The sequence below is a fragment of the Arachis hypogaea genome, chromosome 1 (genome assembly GCF_003086295.3).
Source record: "Arachis hypogaea cultivar Tifrunner chromosome 1, arahy.Tifrunner.gnm2.J5K5, whole genome shotgun sequence".
Classification (NCBI taxonomy): domain Eukaryota; kingdom Viridiplantae; phylum Streptophyta; class Magnoliopsida; order Fabales; family Fabaceae; genus Arachis; species Arachis hypogaea.
This window is the reverse complement of record NC_092036.1, coordinates 25,758,046-25,773,528: the sequence shown is the minus strand read 5'-3', so window position 1 is coordinate 25,773,528 and position 15,483 is coordinate 25,758,046. Positions and strand designations below refer to the sequence as shown.

General features: G+C 41.2%; 1 non-coding gene across 1 annotated transcript; it reads left to right on the top strand.

The window, feature by feature from the left end:
* The first annotated feature begins 6,913 nt into the window (after positions 1-6,913).
* On the top strand, positions 6,914-7,021 carry LOC112712300 (small nucleolar RNA R71). The gene has a single exon (XR_003157752.1). It is a non-coding gene; the product is annotated as a small nucleolar RNA R71 (small nucleolar RNA).
* Positions 7,022-15,483: the final 8,462 nt, after the last annotated feature.

Sequence of the window (15,483 nt, the reverse complement as noted above, 5' to 3'; positions counted from 1 at the left end):
TGAAGCATTTTCGTGTAGAGACTCCTCTTGGAGTTAAACGCCAGCTTTGGTTCCAGTTTGGGCGTTTAACTCCCATTCTTGTGCCAGTTCCGGCGTTTAACGCTGGGAATTCTGAGGGTGACTTTGAACGCCGGTTTGGGCCATCAAATCTTGGGCAAAGTATGGACTATCATCTATTGCTGGAAAGCCCAGGATGTCTACTTTCCAACGCCGTTGAGAGCGCGCCAATTGGGCTTCTGTTGCTCCAGAAAATCCACGTTGAGTGTAGGGAGGTCAGAATCCAACAGCATCTGCAGTCCTTTTTAGTCTCTGGATCAGATTTTTGCTCAGGTCCCTCAATTTCATCCAGAAAATACCTGAAATCACATAAAAACACACAAACTCATAGTAAAGTCCAGAAAAGTGAATTTTAACTAAAAACTAATAAAAATATACTAAAAACTAACTAGATCATACTAAAAACATACTAAAAACAATGCCAAAAAGCGTACAAATTATCCGCTCATCACAACACCAAACTTAAATTGTTGCTTGTCCTCAAGCAACTGAAAATCAAATAAGATAAAAAGAAGAGAGTATGCAATGAATTCTAAAAACATCTATGAATATCAGTATTAATTAGATGAGCGGGACTTTCAGCTTTTTGCCTCTGAATAGTTTTGGCATCTCACTCTATCCTTTGAAATTCAGAATGATTGGCTTCTTTAGGGACTCAGAATCCAGATAGTGTTATTGATTCTCCTAGTTAAGTATGATGATTCTTGAACATAGCTACTTGTTGGGTCTTGGCCGTGGCCCAAAGCACTCTGTCTTCCAGTATTACCACCGGATACATACGTGCCACAGACACATAATTGGGTGAACCCTTTCAGATTGTGACTCAGCTTTGCTAAAGTCCCCAATTAGAGGTGTCCAGCGTTCTTAAGCACACTCTTATTGCCTTGGATCACAACTTTATTTCTCTTTTTCTCTTTTCTTTTTTTTTTCGTTTTCTTTTTCTCCCCTTTTTTTTCGAATTTTTTTTTTGTATTCACTGCTTCTTCTTGCTTCAAGAATCATTTTTATGATTTTTCAGATCCTCAGTAACATGTCTCCTTTTTCATCATTCTTTCAAGAGCCAACATTCATGAACCACAAATTCAAAAGACATATGCACTGTTTAAGCATACATTCAGAAAACAAAAGTGTTGCCACCACATCAAAATAATTAAACTGTTATAAAATTCAAAATTCATGCAATTCTTTTCTTTTTCAATTAAGAACACATTTTTTTTAGAGAGGTGATGGATTCATAGGACATTCATAACTTTAAGGCATAGACACTAAGACACTAATGATCACAAGACACAAACATAGATAAACATAAGCATAATTTTTTGAAAAAAAGAAATATAAAGAACAAGAAAATTAAAGAACGGGTCCACCTTAGTGATGGCGGCTTGTTCTTCCTCTTGAAGGTCCTATGGAGTGCTTGAGCTCCTCAATGTCTCTTCCTTGTCTTTGTTGCTCCTCTCTCATGATTCTTTGATCTTCTCTAATTTCATGGAGGATGATGGAGTGTTCTTGATGCTCCACCCTTAGTTGTCCCATGTTGGAACTCAATTCTCCTAGGGAGGTGTTTAGTTGCTCCTAATAGTTTTGTGGAGGAAAGTGCATCCCTTGAGGTATCTCAGGGATCTCATGATGAGTGGGGTCTCTTGTGTGCTCCATCCTCTTCTTAGTGATGGGCTTGTCCTCATCAATAGGGATGTCTCCCTCTATGTCAACTCCAACCGAATAACAGAGGTGACAAATGAGATGAGGGAAGGCTAACCTTGCCAAGGTAGAAGACTTGTCCGCCACCTTATAAAGTTCTTGAGATATAACCTCATGAACTTCTATTTCTTCTCCAATCATGATGCTATGAATCATGATAGCCCGGTCTATAGTAACTTCGGACCGGTTGCTAGTGGGAATGATTGAGCGTTGGATAAACTCCAACCATCCTCTAGCCACGGGTTTGAGGTCATGCCTTCTCAATTGAACCGGCTTCCCTCTTGAATCTCTCTTCCATTGGGCGCCCTCTTCACATATGACTGTGAGGACTTGGTCCAACCTTTGATCAAAGTTGACCCTTCTAGTGTAAGGATGTTCATCTCCTTGCATCATGGGCAAGTTGAATGCCAACCTTACATTTTCCGGACTAAAATCCAAGTATTTCCCCCGAACCATAGTAAGATAATTCTTTGGATCCGGGTTCACACTTTGATCATGGTTCTTGGTGATCCATGCATTGGCATAGAACTCTTGAACCATTAGGATTCCGACTTGTTGAATGGGGTTGGTAAGAACTTCCCAACCTCTTCTTCGGATCTCATGTCGGATCTCCGGATATTCACTCTTTTTGAGTGAGAAAGGGACCTCGGGGATTGGTGGACGAAATTGTGATCACTGTTCTTTAAGTTGTATGAAATTATTATTGTGGCACCAGTTGAATTCACAACTCCGTTCAACTAACCAGCAAGTGTACTGGGTCGTCCAAGTAATAAACCTTATGTGAGTAAGGGTCGATCCCACAGAGATTGTTGGTATGAAGCAAGCTATGGTCACCTTGTAAATCTCAGTTAGGCAGATTAAATTTGGTTTATGGTTTCGAAAATAGAAATAAGAAAATAAATAATAAAAGGGATAGAGATACTTATGTAAATCAATAGTGGGAATTTCAGATAAGCGAATGGAGATACTGTATGGCTCAAGGACGCCTACTTTCCTACTGCTTCAACTCAATCCTTCTTACTCCTTTCCATGGCAAGCTGTGTATAGGGGTTCACCATCAGCGGTGGCTACTTTCAATCCTCTCGGGAAAATGATCCTATGCGGCTGTCACTCGCATGGCTAATCGTCTGGAGGCATCACCCATGGTTGATGGCTACATCCCATCCTCGCAGTGAAAACTACGCTCACGTGCTCTGTCACAGCACGGCTAATCACTGGTTGGTTCCTGCGCCTACTGGAATAGAATCCCTTGATTCTTTTGCGTCTGTCACTAACGCCCAGCACTTGCAAGTTTGAAGCACGTCACAGTCATTCATTACCGGAATCCTACTCGGAATACCACAGACAAGGTGAGACTTTCCGGATTCCCAGGATCCTACTCGGAATACCACAGACAAGGTGAGACTTTCCGGATCCTCATAAATGCCGCCATCTATCTAGCTTATACCACGAAGATTCTGTTGGGGAATCTAAGAGATACACATTCAAGCTTTGTTGCATGTAGAACGGAAGTGGTTGTCAATCACGTGCGTTCATAAGTGAGAATGATAATGATCGTCACTTTCATCATTACACTCATCATGTTCTTGGGTACGAATGAATATCTTGGAATAAGAATAAGAGAGATTTGAATAAAAGAAAATAGAATTGCATTAATACTTGAGGTACAGCAGAGCTCCACACCCTTAATCTATGGTGTGCAGAAACTCCACCGTTGAAGATACATAAGTGAAAGAGGTTCAGGCATGGCCGAATGGCCAGCCCTCTCTATGATCAAGTGACCGAATATTCCAGAGGTTAAACTGTCAAAAGATGTCTAATACAATAGTAACTTATCCTATTTATACTAGACTAGCTACTAGGGTTTACATGAGTAAGTATTTGCTGCATAAATCCACTTCCGGGGCCCACTTGGTGTATGCTTGGGCTGAGCTTGATCAATCCACGAGCTGAGGCTTCTCTTGGAGTTGAACTCCGAGTTATGACGTGTTTTGGGCGTTCAACTCCGGATCATGACGTTTTTCTGGCGTTTAACTCCAGACAACAGCATGTACTTGGCGTTCAACGCCAAGTTACGTCGTCAATCTCCGAATAAAGTATGGACTATTATATATTGCTGGAAAGCCCTGGATGTCTACTTTCCAACGCCGTTGAGAGTGCGCCAATTGGAGTTCTGTAGCTCCAGAAAATCCATTTCGAGTGCAGGGAGGTCAGATTCCAACAGCATCAGCAGTCCTTTTGTCAGCCTTCTTCAGAGTTTTGCTCAAATCCGTCAATTTCAGCCAGAATTTACCTGAAATCACAGAAAAACACAAAAACTCATAGTAAAGTCCAGAAATGTGAATTTAACATAAAAACTAATGAAAACATCCCTAAAAGTAGCTCAAACTTACTAAAAACTATCTAAAAACAATGCCAAAAAGCGTATAAATTATCCGCTCATCAGGGATCACCTCCTTCAAGGCCACAACTTCATAGAAGTGGTCTTGATGCACCCTTGAGATGAATCTCTCCATCTCCCATGACTCGGAGGTAGAAGCTTTTGCCTTCCCTTTCCTCTTTCTAGAGGTTTCTCCGGCCTTGGATGTCATAAATGGTTATGGAAAAACAAAAAGCAATGCTTTTACCACACCAAACTTAAAAGGTTTGCTCGTCCTCGAGCAAAAGAAGAAAGAAGAGAGTAGAAGAAGAAGAAATGACGAAGAAGGGAATGGCTTTGTGATCGGCCAAAAAGGGGTATAAGTGGTGTGTATGTTGTGTGAAAATGAAGGAGTGAAGGAGGGTTTATATAGGAGTGGGGGAAGGGTAGGGTTCGGTTAAGTGAGGGTAGGTTTGGGTGGGAAAGTGGTTTGAATTTGAATGGTGAGGTAGGTAGGGTTTTATGAAGGATGGATGTGAGTGGTGAAGAGAAAGATGGGATTTGATAGGTGAAGGGTTTTTGGGGAAGAGGTGTTGAGGTGATTGGTGAATAGGTGAAGAAGAGAGAGAGTGTGGTAGGGTAGGTGGGGATCCTGTGGGGTCCACAGATCCTGAGGTGTCAAGGAAAAGTCATCCCTGCACCAAATGGCAAGCAAAATCGCGTTTTGTGCCAATTCTGGCGTTAAACGCCGGGCTGGTGCCCATTTCTGGCGTTTAACGCCAGCTTCTTGCCCTTTTCTGGCGTTTAACGCCAGTCTGGTGCCCCTTTCTGGCGTTAAACGCCCGGAATGGTGCCAGACTGGGCGTTAAACGCCCAACAGCTAGCCTCACTGGCGTTTAAACGCCAGTACGCTCTCCTCCAGGGTGTGCTGTTTTTCTTTCTGTTTTTCATTCTGTTTTTGCTTTTTTCATTGATTTTGTGACTTCTCATGATCATCAACCTACAAAAAACATAAAATAACAAAAGATAATAGATAAAATATAACATTGGGTTGCCTCCCAACAAGCGCTTCTTTAAAGTCAGTAGCTTGACAGAGGGCTCTCATGGAGCCTCAGAAATACTCAGAGCAATGTTGGAACCTCCCAACACCAAACTTAGAGTTTGAATGTGGGGGTTCAACACCAAACTTAGAAGTTGGTTGTGGCCTCCCAACACCAAACTTAGAGTTTGACTGTGGGGGCTCTGTTTGGCTCTGTTTTGAGAGAAGCTCTTCATGCTTCCTCTCCATGATGACAGATGGATATCCTTGAGCCTTAAACACAAAGGATTCTTCATTCACTTAAATGATCAATTCTCCTCTATCAACATCAATCACGGCCTTGCTGTGGCTAGGAAGGGTCTGCCAAGGATGATGGATTCATCCATGCACTTCCCAGTCTCTAGGACTATGAAATCAGCAGGGATGTAATGGTCTTCAACTTTTACCAGAACATCCTCTATAAGTCCATAGGCTTGTTTTCTTGAATTGTCTGCCATCTCTAGTGAGATTTTTGCAGCTTGCACCTCAAAGATCCCTAACTTCTCCATTACAGAGAGAGGCATGAGGTTTACACTTGACCCTAAGTCATACAAGGCCTTCTTGAAGGTCATGGTGCCTATGGTACAAGGTATTGAAAACTTCCCAGGATCCTGTCTCTTTTGAGGCAGTTTCTGCTTAGACAAGTCATCCAGTTCCTTGGTGAGCAAAGGGGGTTCATCTTCCCAAGTCTCATTCCCAAATAACTTGTCATTTAGCTTCATGATTGCTCCAAGGTATTTAGCAACTTGCTCTTCAGTGACATACTCATCCTCTTCAGAGGAAGAATACTCATCAGAGCTCATGAATGGCAGAAGTAAGTCCAATGGAACCTCTATGGTCTCATTTTGAGCCTCAGATTCCCATAGTTCCTCATTGGGGAACTCATTGGAGGCCAGTGGACGTCCATTGAGGTCTTCCTCAGTGGCGTTCACTGCCTCTTTCTCCTCTCCAAATTCGGCCATGTTGATGGCTTTGCACTCTCCTTTTGGATTTTCTTCTGTATTGCTTGGAAGAGTACTTGGAGGGAGTTCAGTAATTTTCTTGCTCAGCTGACCCATTTGTGCCTCCAAATTTCTAATGGAGGACCTTGTTTCAGTCATGAAACTTTGAGTGGTTTTGATTAGATCAGAGACCATGGTTTCTAAGTCAGAGGTATTCTGCTTAGAATTCTCTGTCTGTTGCTGAGAAGATGATGGAAAAGGCTTGCTATTGCCAAACCTGTTTCTTCCACCATTATTATTGTTGAAACCTTGTTGAGGTCTCTGTTGATCCTTCCATGAGAAATTTGGATGATTTCTCCATGAAGGATTATAGGTGTTTCCATAGGATTCTCCCATGTAATTCACCTCTTCTATTGAAGGGTTCTCAGGATCATAAGCTTCTTCTTCAGATGAAGCTTCCTTAGTACTGCTTGGTGCATTTTGCATTCCAGACAGACTTCGAAAAATCATATTGACTTGTTGAGTCAATATTTTATTCTGAGCCAGTATGGCATTCAGAGTGTCAATCTCAAGAACTCCTTTCTTCTGACTAGTCCCATTGTTCACAGGATTCCTTTCAGAAGTGTACATGAATTGGTTATTTGCAACCATTTCAATCAGCTCTTGAGCTTCTGTAGGCGTCTTCTTCAGATGAAGAGATCCTCCAGCAGAGCTATCCAAAGACATCTTGGATAGTTCAGACAGACCATCATAGAAAATACCTATGATGCTCCATTCAGAAAGCATATCAGAGGGACACTTTCTGATTAATTGTTTGTATCTTTCCCAAGCTTCATAGAGGGATTCTCCTTCCTTCTGTCTGAAGGTTTGGACTTCCACTCTAAGCTTACTCAATTTTTGAGGTGAAAAGAACTTTGCCAAGAAGGCATTGACTAGCTTTTCCCAAGAGTTCAGGCTTTCTTTAGGTTGTGAGTCCAACCATGTCCTAGCTCTGTCTCTTATAGCAAAAGGGAATAGCATAAGTCTGTAGACCTCAGGGTCAACCCCATTAGTCTTGACAGTGTCACAGATTTGCAAGAACTCAGCTAAGAACTGATGAGGATCTTCCAATGGAAGTCCATGGGACTTGCAATTCTGTTGCATTAGAGAAACTAATTGAGGCTTAAGCTCAAAGTTGTTTGCTCCAATGGCAGGGATAGAGATGCTTCTCCCATAGAAGTCGGGAGTAGGTGCAGTAAAGTCACCCAGCACCTTCCTTGCATTGCTGGCATTGTTGTTGTTTTCGGCTGCCATGGGTTCTTCTTCTTTGAAGATTTCTGTTAGGTCATCTACAGAGAGTTGTGCCTTGGCTTCTCTTAGCTTTCGCTTCAAGGTCCTTTCAGGTTCAGGATCAGCCTCAACAAGAATGCTTTTGTCCTTGCTCCTGCTCATAAGAAAGAGAAGAGAACAAGAAAATGTGGAATCCTCTATGTCACAGTATAGAGATTCCTTGAGGTGTCAGAGGAAAAGAAAAATAGAAGGCAGATGTAGAAAATTCGAACTTATCAAAGAAGATGGAGTTCGAATTTTGCATTAAGGAATAGTGTTAGTCCATAAATAGAAGGATGTGAGAAGAAGGGAAGTAATTTTCGAAAATCAAGTAAAAGATTTTGAAAACATTTTGAAAAACACTAATTGATTTTCGAAAATAAAAGTGGGAAAGAAATCAAGTGATTTTTTGAAAAAGAATTTGAAATTAGAAATCAAAAAGATTTGATTGAAAGTCATTTTGAAAAAGATGTGGTTAAGAAGATATGATTGATTTAAAAAGATGTGATAGAGAAGATATGATTTGAAAAATATTTTTTTTTTAAAAAAAAAATTGATTTTGAAAATTAATGACTTGGCTATCAAGAAAAGATATGATTCAAACATTAAACCTTTCTCAACAGAAAAGGCAACATACTTGAAATGTTGAATCAAATCATTAATTGATAGCAAGTATTTTTGAAAATAGAAAGAAATTGATTTTGAAAAAGATTTGATTGAAAAGATTGATTTGAAAAAGATTTGATTTTGAAAAGATTTTGAAAACTTGAAAAAAAATTTGCATTGAAAACAAAATCTTCCCCCTTGTGCCATCCTGGCGTTAAACGCCCAGAATGGTGCACATTCTGGCGTTTAACGCCCAAAATGCTACCCTTTTGGGCGTTAAATGCCCAACCAGGTACCCTGGCTGGCGTTTAAACGCCAGTCTGTCCTTCTTCACTGGGCGTTTTGAACGCCCAGCTTTTTCTGTGCAATTCCTCTGCTGTATGTTCTGAATCTTCAATTCTCTGTATTATTGACTTGAAAAGACACAAATGAAAAATATTTTTGGATTTTTAATAATAAGGAATAATCAAAATGCAACTAAAATCAAATAACAATGCATGCAAGACACCAAACTTAGCAGTTTCTATACTACTGACACTATATGAGACACATAAACACTCAAGTCAAGAGAATTCAAAGATCAAAGCAATGAAATTATCAAGAACAACTTGAAGATGAATGAAGACACGTGCATGAATGCAAGAAGAACAGAAACATGCAATTGACACCAAACTTAATATGAGACACTAGACTCAAACAAGAAATTTTTGGATTTTATGATTTTGTAATTTTTTTTGTGCTTTTTCGAAAATTAAGTGGAAAAAGAAAATAATGATATCAAAATTCTTAATTAGAATTCCAGGAATCATGCCATGTTTAGTTTAAGACTCCAGTCCAGGAATTAGACATGGCTTCACAGCCAGCCAAGTTTTCAAAGAAAGCTTCGGTCCAAAACACTAGACATGGCCAAAGGCCAGCCAAGCCTTAGCAGATCACTGCTCCAATAGCAAGATTGATAGAAATCAACAAGCTCTTGTGATGATAAGTTGAAACCTCGGTCCAATGAAATTAGACATGGCTTCACAGCCAGCCAGACTTCAACAGATCATCATGAAACTCTAGAATTCATTCTTGAGAACTCTGGAAAAAAAAATACCTAATCTAAGCAACAAGATGAACCGTCAGTTGTCCATACTCGAACAATCCCCGACAACGGCGCCAAAAACTTGGTATGCGAAGTTGTGATCACTACAACTTCGCACAACTAACCAGCAAGTGTACTGGGTCGTCCAAGTAATAAACCTTACGCGAGTAAGGGTCGATCCGACAGAGATTGTTGGTATGAAGCAAGCTATGGTCACCTTGTAAATCTCAGTTAGGCAAACTCAAATGGGTATGGTGATATACGAATAAAACATAAAGATAAAGATAGAGATACTTATGTAATTCATTGGTAGGAATTTCAGATAAGCATATGAAGATGCTTGTCCCTTCCGTCTCTCTGCTTTCCTACTGTCTTCATCCAATCCTTCCTACTCCTTTCCATGGCAAGCTTAAGCAAGGGTTTCACCGTTGTCAGTGGCTACCTCCCATCCTCTCAGTGGAAATGTTCAACGCACCCTGTCACGGCACGGCTATCCATCTGTCGGTTCTCGATCAGGCCGGAATAGAATCCAGTGATTCTTTTGCATCTGTCACTAACGCCCCGCCCTCAGGAGTTTGAAGCACGTCACAGTCATTCAGTCATTGAATCCTACTCAGAATACCACAGACAAGGTTAGACCTTCCGGATTCTCTTGAATGCCGCCATCAGTTCTAGCCTATACCACGAAGACTCTGATCTCACGGAATGGCTGGCTCGGTTGTCAGGCGAGCACTCGGTTGTCAGGCGATCAACCATGCATCGTGTATCAGGAATCCAAGAGATATTCACCCAATCGAAGGTAGAACGGAGGTGGTTGTCAGTCACACGTTCATAGGTGAGAACGATGATGAGTGTCACGGATCATCACATTCATCAAGTTGAAGAACAAGTGATATCTTAGAACAAGAACAAGCGGAATTGAATAGAAGAACAATAGTAATTGCATTAATACTCGAGGTACAGCAGAGCTCCACACCTTAATCTATGGTGTGTAGAAACTCCACCGTTGAAAATACATAAGAACAAGGTCTAGGCATGGCCGTGAGGCCAGCCTCCCAATGATCTAAGAACTAGATGTCCAAAGATGATCAAAGGATCTAAAATAATCCAAAGATGAAAATACAATAGTAAAAGGTCCTACTTATAGAGAACTAGTAGCCTAGGGTTTACAGAGATAAGTAAATGACATAAAAATCCACTTCCGGGCCCACTTGGTGTGTGCTTGGGCTGAGCAATGAAGCATTTTCGTGTAGAGACTCCTCTTGGAGTTAAACGCCAGCTTTGGTGCCAGTTTGGGCATTTAACTCCCATTCTTGTGCCAGTTCTGGCGTTTAACGCTGGGAATTCTGAGGGTGACTTTGAACGCCGGTTTGGGCCATCAAATCTTGGGCAAAGTATGGACTATCATATATTGCTGGAAAGCCCAGGATGTCTACTTTCCAACGCCGTTGAGAGCGCGCCAATTGGGCTTCTGCTGCTCCAGAAAATCCACTTTGAGTGCAGGGAGGTCAGAATCCAACAGCATCTGCAGTCCTTTTTAGTCTCTGGATCAGATTTTTGCTCAGGTCCCTCAATTTCAGCCAGAAAATACTTGAAATCACAGAAAAACACACAAACTCATAGTAAAGTCCAGAAAAGTGAATTTTAACTAAAAACTAATAAAAATATACTAAAAACTAACTAGATCATACTAAAAACATACTAAAAACAATGCCAAAAAGCGTACAAATTATCCGCTCATCACAACACCAAACTTAAATTGTTGCTTGTCCTCAAGCAACTGAAAATCAAATAAGATAAAAAGAAGAGAGTATGCAATGAATTCTAAAAACATCTATGAAGATCAGTATTAATTAGATGAGCGGGACTTTCAGCTTTTTGCCTCTGAATAGTTTTGGCATCTCACTCTATCCTTTGAAATTCAGAATGATTGGCTTCTTTAGGGACTCAGAATCCAGATAGTGTTATTGATTCTCCTAGTTAAGTATGATGATTCTTGAACATAGCTACTTATTGAGTCTTGGCCGTGGCCCAAAGCACTCTGTCTTCCAGTATTACCACCGGATACATACATGCCACAGACACATAATTGGGTGAACCCTTTCAGATTGTGACTCATCTTTGCTAAAGTCCCCAATTAGAGGTGTCCAGGGTTCTTAAGAACACTCTTATTGCCTTGGATCACAACTTTATTTCTCTTTTTCTCTTTTCTTTTTTTTTCGTTTTCTTTTTCTCCCCTTTTTTTTCGAATTTTTTTTTGTATTCACTGCTTCTTCTTGCTTCAAGAATCATTTTTATGATTTTTCAGATCCTCAGTAACATGTCTCCTTTTTCATCATTCTTTCAAGAGCCAACATTCATGAACCACAAATTCAAAAGACATATGCACTGTTTAAGCATACATTCAGAAAACAAAAGTGTTGCCACCACATCAAAATAATTAAACTGTTATAAAATTCAAAATTCATGCAATTCTTTTCTTTTTCAATTAAGAACACATTTTTTTTAGAGAGGTGATGGATTCATAGGACATTCATAACTTTAAGGCATAGACACTAAGACACTAATGATCACAAGACACAAACATAGATAAACATAAGCATAATTTTTCGAAAAACAGAAAAATAAAGAACAAGGAAATTAAAGAACGGGTCCACCTTAGTGATGGCGGCTTGTTCTTCCTCTTGAAGGTCCTATGGAGTGCTTGAGCTCCTCAATGTCTCTTCCTTGTCTTTGTTGCTCCTCTCTCATGATTCTTTGATCTTCTCTAATTTCATGGAGGATGATGGAGTGTTCTTGATGCTCCACCCTTAGTTGTCCCATGTTGGAACTCAATTCTCCTAGGGAGGTGTTTAGTTGCTCCTAATAGTTTTGTGGAGGAAAGTGCATCCCTTGAGGTATCTCAGGGATCTCATGATGAGTGGGGTCTCTTGTGTGCTCCATCCTCTTCTTAGTGATGGGCTTGTCCTCATCAATAGGGATGTCTCCCTCTATGTCAACTCCAACCGAATAACAGAGGTGACAAATGAGATGAGGGAAGGCTAACCTTGCCAAGGTAGAAGACTTGTCCGCCACCTTATAAAGTTCTTGAGATATAACCTCATGAACTTCTATTTCTTCTCCAATCATGATGCTATGAATCATGATAGCCCGTTCTATAGTAACTTCGGACCGGTTGCTAGTGGGAATGATTGAGCGTTGGATAAACTCCAACCATCCTCTAGCCACGGGTTTAAGGTCATGCCTTCTCAATTGAACCGGCTTCCCTCTTGAATCTCTCTTCCATTGGGCGCCCTCTTCACATATGACTGTGAGGACTTGGTCCAACCTTTGATCAAAGTTGACCCTTCTAGTGTAAGGATGTTCATCTCCTTGCATCATGGGCAAGTTGAATGCCAACCTTACATTTTCCGGACTAAAATCCAAGTATTTCCCCCGAACCATAGTAAGATAATTCTTTGGATCTGGGTTCACACTTTGATCATGGTTCTTGGTGATCCATGCATTGGCATAGAACTCTTGAACCATTAGGATTCCGACTTGTTGAATGGGGTTGGTAAGAACTTCCCAACCTCTTCTTCGGATCTCATGTCGGATCTCCGGATATTCACTCTTTTTGAGTGAGAAAGGGACCTCGAGGGTTAACCTCCTTCAAGGCCACAACTTCATAGAAGTGGTCTTGATGCACCCTTGAGATGAATCTCTCCATCTCCCATGACTCGGAGGTAGAAGCTTTTGCCTTCCCTTTCCTCTTTCTAGAGGTTTCTCCGGCCTTGGATGCCATAAATGGTTATGGAAAAACAAAAAGCAATGCTTTTACCACACCAAACTTAAAAGGTTTGCTCATCCTCGAGCAAAAGAAGAAAGAAGAGAGTAGAAGAAGAAGAAATGACGAAGAAGGGAATGGCTTTGTGATCGGCCAAAAAGGGGTAGAAGTGGTGTGTATGTTGTGTGAAAATGAAGGAGTGAAGGAGGGTTTATATAGGAGTGGGGGAAGGGTAGGGTTCGGTTACGTGAGGGTGGGTTTGGGTGGGAAAGTGGTTTGAATTTGAATGGTGAGGTAGGTGGGGTTTTATGAAGGATGGATGTGAGTGGTGAAGAGAAAGATGGGATTTGATAGGTGAAGGGTTTTTGGGGAAGAGGTGTTGAGGTGATTGGTGAATAGGTGAAGAAGAGAGAGAGTGTGGTAGGGTAGGTGGGGATCCTGTGGGGTCCACAGATCCTGAGGTGTCAAGGAAAAGTCATCCCTGCACCAAATGGCAAGCAAAATCGCGTTTTGTGCCAATTCTGGCGTTAAACGCCGGGCTGGTGCCCATTTCTGGCGTTTAACGCCAGCTTCTTGCCCTTTTCTGGCGTTTAACGCCAGTCTGGTGCCCCTTTCTGGCGTTAAACGCCCAGAATGGTGCCAGACTGGGCGTTAAACGCCCAACAGCTAGCCTCACTGGTGTTTAAACGCCAGTACGCTCTCCTCCAGGGTGTGCTGTTTTTCTTTCTGTTTTTCATTCTGTTTTTGCTTTTTTCATTGATTTTGTGACTTCTCATGATCATCAACCTACAAAAAACATAAAATAACAAAAGAGAATAGATAAAATATAACATTGGGTTGCCTCACAACAAGCGCTTCTTTAAAGTCAGTAGCTTGACAGAGGGCTCTCATGGAGCCTCAGAAATACTCAGAGCAATGTTGGAACCTCCCAACACCAAACTTAGAGTTTGAATGTGGGGGTTCAACACCAAACTTAGAAGTTGGTTGTGGCCTTCCAACACCAAACTTAGAGTTTGACTGTGGGGGCTCTGTTTGGCTCTGTTTTAAAAGAAGCTCTTCATGCTTCCTCTCCATGATGACAGAGGGATATCCTTGAGCCTTAAACACAAAGGATTCTTCATTCACTTGAATGATCAATTCTCCTCTATCAACATCAATCACGGCCCTTGCTGTGGCTAGGAAGGGTCTGCCAAGGATGATGGATTCATCCATGCACTTCCCAGTCTCTAGGACTATGAAATCAGCAGGGATGTAATGATCTTCAACTTTTACCAGAACATCCTCTATAAGTCCATAGGCTTGTTTTCTTGAATTGTCTGCCATCTCTAGTGAGATTTTTGCAGCTTGCACCTCAAAGATCCCTAACTTCTCCATTACAGAGAGAGGCATGAGGTTTACACTTGACCTTAAGTCATACAAGGCCTTCTTGAATGTCATGGTGCCTATGGTACAAGGTATTGAAAACTTCCCAGGATCCTGTCTCTTTTGAGGCAGTTTCTGCCTAGACAAGTCATCCAGTTCCTTGGTGAGCAAAGGGGGTTCATCTTCCCAAGTCTCATTCCCAAATAACTTGTCATTTAGCTTCATGATTGCTCCAAGGTATTTAGCAACTTGCTCTTCAGTGACATACTCATCCTCTTCAGAGGAAGAATACTCATCAGAGCTCATGAATGGCAGAAGTAAGTCCAATGGAACCTCTATGGTCTCATTTTGAGCCTCAGATTCCCATAGTTCCTCATTGGGGAACTCATTGGAGGCCAGTGGACGTCCATTGAGGTCTTCCTCAGTGGCGTTCACTGCCTCTTTCTCCTCTCCAAATTCGGCCATGTTGATGGCTTTGCACTCTCCTTTTGGATTTTCTTCTGTATTGCTTGGAAGAGTACTAGGAGGGAGTTCAGTAATTTTCTTGCTCAGCTGACCCACTTGTGCCTCCAAATTTCTAATGGAGGACCTTGTTTCAGTCATGAAACTTTGAGTGGTTTTGATTAGATCCGAGACCATGGTTGCTAAGTCAGAGGTATTCTGCTTAGAATTCTCTGTCTGTTGCTGAGAAGATGATGGAAAAGGCTTGCTATTGCCAAACCTGTTTCTTCCACCATTATTATTGTTGAAACCTTGTTGAGGTCTCTGTTGATCCTTCCATGAGAAATTTGGATGATTTCTCCATGAAGGATTATAGGTGTTTCCATAGGATTCTCCCATGTAATTCACCTCTTCTATTGAAGGGTTCTCAGGATCATAAGCTTCTTCTTCAGATGAAGCTTCCTTAGTACTGCTTGGTGCATTTTGCATTCCAGACAGACTTCGAGAAATCATATTGACTTGTTGAGTCAATATTTTATTCTAAGCCAGTATGGCATTCAGAGTGTCAATCTCAAGAACTCATTTCTTCTGACTAGTCCCATTGTTCACAGGATTCCTTTCAGAAGTGTACATGAATTGGTTATTTGCAACCATTTCAATCAGCTCTTGAGCTTCTGTAGGCGTCTTCTTCAGATGAAGAGATCCTCCAGCAGAGCTATCCAAAGACATCTTGGATAGTTCAGACAGACCATCATAGAAAATACCTATGATGCTCTATTCAGA